We start from the raw sequence: 9,237 nt of genomic DNA on the forward strand, positions 1-9,237 counted from the left end.
TCTCAAATTCTTAAAGAGTCAGGGTAGGATTTGGCATAAAGGGTGATTCAAGTCAGAGTTTCAGCTTTAGTCTTATACTTGCTCTCCTTAACAGTTGAAAATCAGATCCCAGACCAAGAAATATAAGAAAACTATGGAAGCAAACTCTAGAATAGGACTTTGGATCAGATGTGCTGATTATGGCTTCCCTTGTTTTTCCTAATTGTGTTATTTTTATAGAGGAGTTGTTAGCCAGTGATCGTGGAAAGTCATTTTTCCACTTCACAGGGTGAAATCACTTTTATAGCATTGATAGATTTCTTTATAGCCTTCACACAGCCTAGGAACAATGGCGCTGCTCACCCTCGTCTTGGGAACAAGCACCAAAGAAAAGGAGGTCTTCCTGGCTAATCAAACTCAGACTCCAGGCCATTCAGGGAAGCAAAACAGATGTGAAAACTTCCATACAATCTTCTTACAATTTGTCTAAAGCTCAGTTCTCTGCCCATTCATGGATCATCCAGAGGTATGGGAAGCAGCTTGTAGCAGCTTTTCTAATCGACAGCTTAATCCAAAGCTTCAGTGGGTTTTAGGTCAACACCATCAGTGGGTTTTAGGTCAACACCACCAGTGAACTGTGAGACCGCTCTTGCAAATAAACCCATTGAACAGCAGACACAGGAGCACAAAACTATGGATGGAGGCTGAGTAGGAAGCGCATAGGCTGTCCTAGGTCAGGCGACGAAGCAATAGTCAGGGAAGGCCAGTCTATGGTTATCGCTTACCCTAAATCAATACTACAGTTTTCCAGAGTACACATTAATTGCTTCATAAGTAAACTCATTCTGCACGGAGAACCCATAGAACTCAAACCACAAAATGACGCTACCTTGACCCATTATTAGGACTTTTATCTGACCCTAGAATAAACATATTGCCCTAATACAAACACAGGGAGATCTTACACAAAGATAAACTGTTACAAATTGATATACCACCTGGCTTTCTTCCCTGAAAGAGTGCAACTGTTCCCAGAACCGCTGTGCAACCCAACACAACAGGACTTGAACCTCTGAGCATCCCAGCAAAACACGGCTCGAACCTCTGAGCATCCCAACGCGACACAACTCAAACCTCTGAACATCCCAACACAACACGGTTTTTACCTCCATGCAACCCAACACAACATGGCTTGGAGAGGAACAAGATCCTGATAGTTCTGAGTTCACGGACTGGATTAAGATGCCTACGCTCCAACCACAGCTCACAGCCACACTAAAACCCTCTCCTAGGAATTCACAGGCATTAGCTGAAATGTGGCAAGCTAGCTGGTTTTCCAAGTTTTATCACCCAAAAGCTTGGGCTCAGCTTACCTGACCTTCAGCTCATCCTTCATTTGGAAAACACACTGCCTGTGAACCCAGTAATACAAGTGGATGGATTGCCTTTTCTTTCTTTAATTTATCTGTCTTTAGGTGTCAGTACGTTATGACAGAATAAACTTCCCCTCAATTAACCCTTTTCAATCACCTCACTCCTTTGGAATTAATATATGGATGGTAAGGAACAAAATCAACATAAAATACACCTAATATTCTTATGTTAGTTACTCATGTGCCAGGCATCAAGCTTATCAATTCCAGCTCTATTTTAAGCTACTTAATGGCCAGAAAACTAGAGATTTCATTGGCAAGATCTAGAAAGAAGCTGTTATCCATGAGCAATATTGCTTTGAAAGACAATTAATCTGTTTCTCTCACCCTGCAATGACCTGGTTCCAGATTCCTTGGCAACTGCATGCGTCACAAAATACTATGGCATCAGCCTTATAAGAAATGTATTTGTGGTGCTCACACATAACATTTTTACCCAGGTAGTGCAAGAAGTTTCACTGTGACATAGTTCCCTCCTTGTAACAGGTTTTTTAAATTCAAAGAAGCGTAGAATGATTTGGGTTGGAAGGGACCACAAAGATCATCCAGTTCCAACCCTCTTGTGGTGGGCAGTGACACCTTCCACTGGATTAGGTTGCCCACGTTCTGTTCAGAAAAGTCAATGACAAGTTAAGCCTCTGAAGAAACACCATTTTTAGTTCAACATTTAGGCTGACAGATCAACATAAATGTTAAGAATCTCTACAACTCCCCGTAAGGAGGTTGTGGTGAGGTCGGTGCTGGGCTCTTCTTCCAATGAGCAACTGACAAGATGAGAGGAAATGACCTCAAGAGGTTGCACCAGAGGAGGTTTAGATTGGATATTAGGAAAAAATTCTTTACTGAAAAAGTGGTGAAGCATTGGAAGAGGGCAGTGGTAGAGTCACTATCCCTGGAAGGGTTCAAAAAGCATGTAGCTGTGGCACTACAGGACAGGGGTTAGCAGGCATGGTGGGGTTGGGTGGATGGTTGGACTGGATGAGCTAAGAGTTCTTTTCCAACCTCAGTGATTCGATCAATTCCTCAAATATTCTATAGAAACATTTCCATAGTGCATCCTACTTACACTGTCTCTCTCTCCTGGCTGTCTTGCAATTCCTACACCGCAGGGTTTAGGTGAAGTTGCCTCTTCTAAGGCAAATATTTCATTCACATTTCCAGACATAGAATCATCCATTTGAAAACCACGTTATAAATAGTATTCAGGGAACCACGCAGAATTCCAGAATTCAAAAGCAAGCCAGGAGGCGAATCACTCCCCCATGGCAACCCTAACACTGACCTGGGGCAGATCTAGTTCACTCAACATGATTTTCCTTTGCGTAACACAGTAGTGGTGCTAGGAAACACTGCACAACGCTTCCAGCATCCCAGAAACGTCACCATTCAAGCATACCAAGGTCTGAATCAATGTTATTCCTCTTCTTCAGGAAGAAGTTAAGATCCTCCGTGATCTCCAGGCACGTCAGTTGGTTAATCCAGAGTCACTTTCTACTGGAAGTGTGTGTTTTTAGAAGCACCATTGTCCCATTTTCTACCACAGGAATCCAGTGATTCGAGTGGGGGGAGTCACCATCTCAGGCAGGAGCTCAGCCAGGAAGGGCAAAGAAGACACACAAAGAGCATTTTGCAGAATTCTGACTAGACAGAATAGGAAAGAAAGAAAAAAGAAAGAAAAGAGAAGGAAAAAAAGCAGAAAGGGAAAAAAAAAAGGGGGGGAAGGAAAAGAAGGAAGAAGGAAAAAAAGGGAATAAAGGATAGAAGGGGAAAGGAGGAAAAGGAGGGGGAACGGGGTGGGGGGGAAACTCCTTTCAAGCAGTTGTGGGCAGTTATGAGGTCTCCCCTCAGCCTCCTTTACTCCAGGTTAAACAACCCCAGGTCTCTCGGCCACCTCTCATAAGACTTGTGCTCCAGACCCTCCACCAGCTCCGTTTCATCCTCGAGCCCCTCAATGTCTTCCTTGGAGTGAGGGGGTTACAATGCAAAACAAGCAATTGTCATCCCAATTATTCCTATGGCATTTCAGTTACATTAATGAGGACCTAAATCTACCTGTGAGCAGCGCTTTATCGACCAGGGCATGGTTTGAAATGAGGTTTTCTGATAAACTCAGTCCAGCTCCTGACAGAAGAACATTCAGCCCCATGCCAAGAACCAGCGTAAGAAATATTGGTGCTGAACACTAAAATTAACGACTCAAAATAGGAACAGAGACAACAAGCCTGTTGGCAAGGGAAACAAATGCTAAAATGCACTGCAGCAAAAGCAAACCACAAACACCCAGCAGTGACCAGAAAGATGAAAATCAGAAAAACCTTCTACCCAGGCCAATTTGTGACGTACATGGAAAATTAAGGTTGTTTCCTGAAATACCGTCATGCAACTTGGATGATAATGGATCTGATAAGTTGGCTTTCACTGCAACAAGTGCTGCGTCTAGACAGCTATGTGAAAAAAATAAAATCAAAATTATAAATCTAAGATATTCCAGCTTTTTAGAATCATAGAACAGTTTGAGTTGGAAGGCCTTAAAGATCATCTAATTCTACCCCCCCTGCCATGGGCAGGGACACCTCCCACTGGATCTGGTTGCTCCAAGCCCCATCCAATCTGCCCGTCAACACCTCCAGGGATGGGGCAGCCACAACTTCTCTGGACAACCTGGGCCAGGGCCTCACCACTCTCATTATAAAGAGCTTCCTCCTTATGTCCGGTCTAAATCTGCCCCTCTCCAATTTAAAGCCATTTGCCTTTGTCCTATCACTCCATGCCCTTGTAAAATATCCCTTCCCAGCTTTATTGTAGCCCCTTCAGGTACTGGAAGGTCTCTATAAGGTCTCCTTGGAGACTACTCTTCTCCAGGCTGAACAACCCCAACTCTCTCAGCCTGTCCTCAGACAGGAAGTGTTTCGACCCTCAGATCATCTCCGTGGCCTCCTCTGGACTCGCTCCAACAGCTTCATGTCCATTGTGTGCTGAGGACTCCAGAACTGGACACAGGATGCCCCTGCTCCTGCAGAATGGTTGGACTAGATGACCTGCAAAGGTCCCTTTCCAGCCCAAAGCATTCTATGATACTCAAGATGCTGACACGAATTACAATATCCTGCTACATCTACACATTTTGCTGATCCTGAAACAAAAACATTATTCTCAAGCTGTACCTGGGGACTCCACCCATGTCATCAAGCTGTGATATAAATAAAAGTGTCCTCTACCTCCTGTGGAGGTTCCTTAGTTGCAAATATGAGCTCCATTGGTGCAAATGATGACTTTTTCTTAAATCATAGAATGGTTCGAGTTGGGAAAGACCCTTAAAAGTCATCTAGTCCGGCTCCCCTGCAATAAGCAGGAACATCTTCAACCACATCATGTTGCTCAGAGCTCCATCCAACCTGACCTGGAATGTTTCCACAGATGGGGCAGAGCTCTTCCACCAATTGCAGATGACTGATGCTTAAATGCTGAGCACGGGCTACTCAGGCCAAGAAAAAGAAACCAAGGGAGGCTCAGTAGAAATTCAGGACTCCCAGGAAATGAGTGGGAAAACAGTCCATGAGAAGAAACACTACCCTTGCCTGAAGCATTGTTCTTAGCCCAATTAGACAGCTATGCAACTGATTGACCAGGTGCTGAATTTGTATACGACAATGAGAAGATTAATCACAGTAATTGCTTGCCATTGCACACATCCTAGTTGGAATGGGTGTGGTGGGTTTACTTGTCTGATTCATTTAATTCTATTATCCGCACTCAGATCTGTGCCCCTCCATTGCACTAAGCCATGTCTCGCTTTATATATAACAGAGGAACTTTCTCTTCTGTGATTTTCCTCTTGTTTTCCTAGTGACCAGCACAAAGCCAGAGCCTGTGTGCATGGGTCTGCTTACAGAAAAATACCTGAGTGTCTTTGGATCCAGCCCAATTCAACCTACTTCACTGGGAATCTTCATGTTTCGTGTCAGCCCTTGTCTGTGCCACTTCAGTGCCCTTTGTCTACCAGAAGTCCATACAGCAGCTTCAGAAATTGTTTTAGGTCCCTTCTGTGCTGCCAAACAACATCCGAGATGAGGAAAGGACCACCCCTGTGGTGAAGCAGCACCTCTGCTATGAGGCCAGGCTGAGAGAGTTGGGGTTGTTCAGCCTGAAGAAGAGAAGGCTCTGGGGAGACTTTAGAGGAGCTTCCAGTACCTGAAGGGGCTGCAGGAAAGATGGAGAGAGACTCTTAACAAGGGCATGGAGTGATAGGACGAGGCAGGGGTGGCTTTAAATTGGAAAAGGGAAGATTTAGATTAGACATTAGAAAGAAATTCTTCACAACGAGGGTGGGGAGACACTGGAACACGTTGTCCAGGGAAGTTGTGACTTCCCCGTCCCTGGAGGTGTTCAAGGCCAGGTTGGATGGAGCCTTGGGCAGCCTGGTCTAGTGGGAGGTGTTGGAACTGGATGATCTTTAAGATCCCTTCTAACCCAAACCATTCCATGATTCTATGAAGAGATCTGTGAATGACCTTGGGAGTCAGCATCCATGAAGATGTAAAAGAGTCACCTGAGACCAAAAGAACACACGTAGCAGAGAAATTAGACTGATGATATCACCATTAGAATTAGTCCAGAAAAAAATATATGAAAAAAAGAAAAAAATCTTTTCTCGCAGATGCCTGATAAAGCCTGAAAGTTCAGTTTCTGAATCTGTTGGTTTCTCATCTGGAACCAGTCCAGCTGCCTGGTCCTATGAGCATCTCCAGACCAATCTCTCTGAGTTGAAATTATCACCCTTTGCAAGTCAACAGACCTTGAGGCCATACTCATGACCTCCAATGGACCTAAGAAGCAACGCCTCCTCTTCCCCCTCCTCCAGTGGGGTGGGAAATAAAAGTGTGAACATAAATGAAGATGCTGCCACCAATACCAATTCCAGTCCCTTGCTCATTCTTACTTCTTGATCATGCTGAAGCACACAAAATGCTAAAAGTAAACATCTGATTGGGTAAAGGTATGTAACTGAAATGCAATCCAACATCACAGAAGGGCAAGGCAACATCAGGATGACTTAAAAGCCACAGTGTTCAATTTGCAGCCACAGCATTCCAGCATCGTGACTCCTTTCACATCCCTGCAAAAAATCAACAATTTGCCTAATAGCAAAATGCCTCCACTTGAGTGTTGCAGCATAAGATTCTGTTTCTTACCTTGGGCAAGTTGGCAACAAGATGGTCTTTAAAAGTCTCTTCCAAACCACCCAAGGACAGGCTGAGAGAGTTGGGGTTGTTCAGCCTGGAAAAGAGAAAGCTCCGAGGAGACCTTAGAGCGACCTTCCAGTACCTGAAGGGGCTACAAGAAAGCTGGGGAGGGACTGTTCACAAAGGCTTGGAGTGATAGGATAAGGGGCAATGGGTATAAACTGGAGAGGGGCAGAGTTAGACTAGACATAAGGAGGAATTTCTTCACTATGAGAGTGGTGAGGCACTGGCACAGGTTGCCCAGAGAAGTTGTGGCTGTCCCATCCCTGGAGGCGTTCAAGGCCAAGTTGGATGGGGCCTTGGGCAGCCTGATCCAGTGGGAGGTGTCCCTGCCCATGGCAGGAGGGTTGGAACTGGGTGATGTTTAATGTCCCTTCCAACCCAAACTGTTCTATTATTCTGTGACTCTTTAAACATTTCTGTCTGCATAACTGAAAATGCATAAATAAAAAGCAAAGAGCTGTTGCATCAGCCTGCTCTGTGTTACACAAATGAATCACACACAGAACAGGGGATATTGAGATTAAGAAGCAATTTCCTTCCTACAATGTCTCTGTAACCACCTCAAAATAGAAAAGGAGGTCAGTTCTAGTCCATCAGTCGCAGACCCAGTAGAGCCAGTGCAAGCCAAAACATTAGTGAGGCCACATCTTTAATCCTGTGCTGAGTTTTGGGCTCCTCACTACAAAAAGGACATTGAGGGGCTGGGGCATATCTAGAGAAGAGCAACAAAGCTGGGAAAGAGGCTGGAGAACAGGGCTTATGAGGAGTGGCTGAGGGAGCTGGGATTGTTTAGCCTAGAGAGAAAAGGAGGCTGAGGGGAGACCTCATCACCAGCTACCTGGAAGGAAGTTGTAGCTTCAAACCCCATCCAACCTGGCCTTGAACACCTCCAGGGATGGGGCAGCCATCACTTCTCTGGGCAACCTGAGCCAGGGTCTCCCCACACTCACAGGAAAACATTTCTTCCTAAGATCTCACCTTCATCTCCCCTCTTCCAGCTTCAAATCATTCCCCTTTGTCCTCTCCCTGCACTTCCTGATCAAGAACCCCTCCCCAGCTTTTCTGGAGCCCCTTTTCAGTCCTGGAAGCTGCTCTAAGGTCTCCTTGCAGCCTTCTCTCCTCCAGGCTGAACAACCCCAACTCCCTCAGCTTATCTTCGTATGGCAAGTGCTCCAGACCTCAGATCATCTTTGTGGCCTCCTCTGGACCTGTTCCAATAGATCCATGTCCTTCCCGTGGTGAGGGCCCCAGAGCTGGACACAGGACTATTTCAGTGCTAGATGCACAGGATTTGGTCCTCATATCCCCTCTGTTAGTGTTCCTAGTGTAGAAGTGTCTGTAGGCTCAATGCCAGCCAGAGTTGTCAGGGTTTTAGGGTGGTCCTGGCAGTTCACCTGCCCTAAAACACTCTCGTCATCCTCTCACGAGACCTTTAGACATTGCTGCAAAACCCTCTGAAATATTATTTTTCAAGACCACTGCACTGTCCTCAGTTTGACCAACAGCTGGAAGAGTGCTTCATCCCTTATCATTTTTGTCAACTGTCTTTCAGCAGGTGGCCTCACAAAGGGGAAGGTCATCAGAAGCAACGGGCAAGTCACCTCTTTCAGCCCCAGCTGCAATTCTGATGCAAAAAGAGTAAAGGTGTCTTTTAACTGTGACTGACATACATGTCCCTTGGCACGGAGCACCTTAAATTGACTCTAAGGTGATTAACAGAGCAGAATTAGAACACTGAGCCAGGGCATTTGGGAACAAAAAGCTGTCCTTGAGCCAGTACCATGCCTACCTCTGCCAGAAGCAAACCTGCAGTCCCAGAACTCAAATGGAAGCACGAATAGGAAACACCAATGAAGCCTCTGGTATCGCACATTGAGTTAAAAAGCTCACGAGGTTCTGTGTGAACATCACTGAAAGCGCTCTAAGTGGCACATGAACGAGTGCTTGTCACTGCAAAGCTTTCTAGGGACCACCTCCAGTTTCTCTTTTGGCTTCCTTTTCCCGTCTCCCCTCGCTGAAACAGTCCCATAAAGACCTGTTTCAGGGCTTACTTCTACTCCCACACAAATGGCTGAAGGTGCCTATAAAGTACCCAAACAGGTACCAATGACCCAACTTTTCCTGTTCAGCTAACCCAGCCGATATCTTCTCCTACAAGGGGAATCATTTTAAGTTCAACCTGGCCAAAGAAAGCTCAGAATTACCTTTTCCATTACCTTTTCCATGCCAAAATTTCCTTGATGTCTCTCTGCTTTTTCATACAAACTAGAGCTATCACATCTCCTGAGCCAAGGCATCACTGTCAGCTCAGATTTGCCCTTCTTCCCTTCACACCCAACCCACAATTAGACCTAAATCTCATATTCTCTACATTCTCTTTCCCTCCTAATCCACCTCCAAGTGTGTTCTTTCAAGTCTCTCTTCTTCAGTCTGTGCGCTGCATACCTGCCATCTCACCAGTGAGATCCCACCAAACTACGGATTCTCCCACCATAACCCATCACACCAGCAATCCAGCACAAGTTCCCCTCCAAGGATGTGCCACTCAGTCTTCCTTCTCCTCTGATTTTGTATCCTTT

The sequence above is a fragment of the Cuculus canorus genome, chromosome 5, assembly GCF_017976375.1.
Source record: "Cuculus canorus isolate bCucCan1 chromosome 5, bCucCan1.pri, whole genome shotgun sequence".
Taxonomy (NCBI): domain Eukaryota; kingdom Metazoa; phylum Chordata; class Aves; order Cuculiformes; family Cuculidae; genus Cuculus; species Cuculus canorus.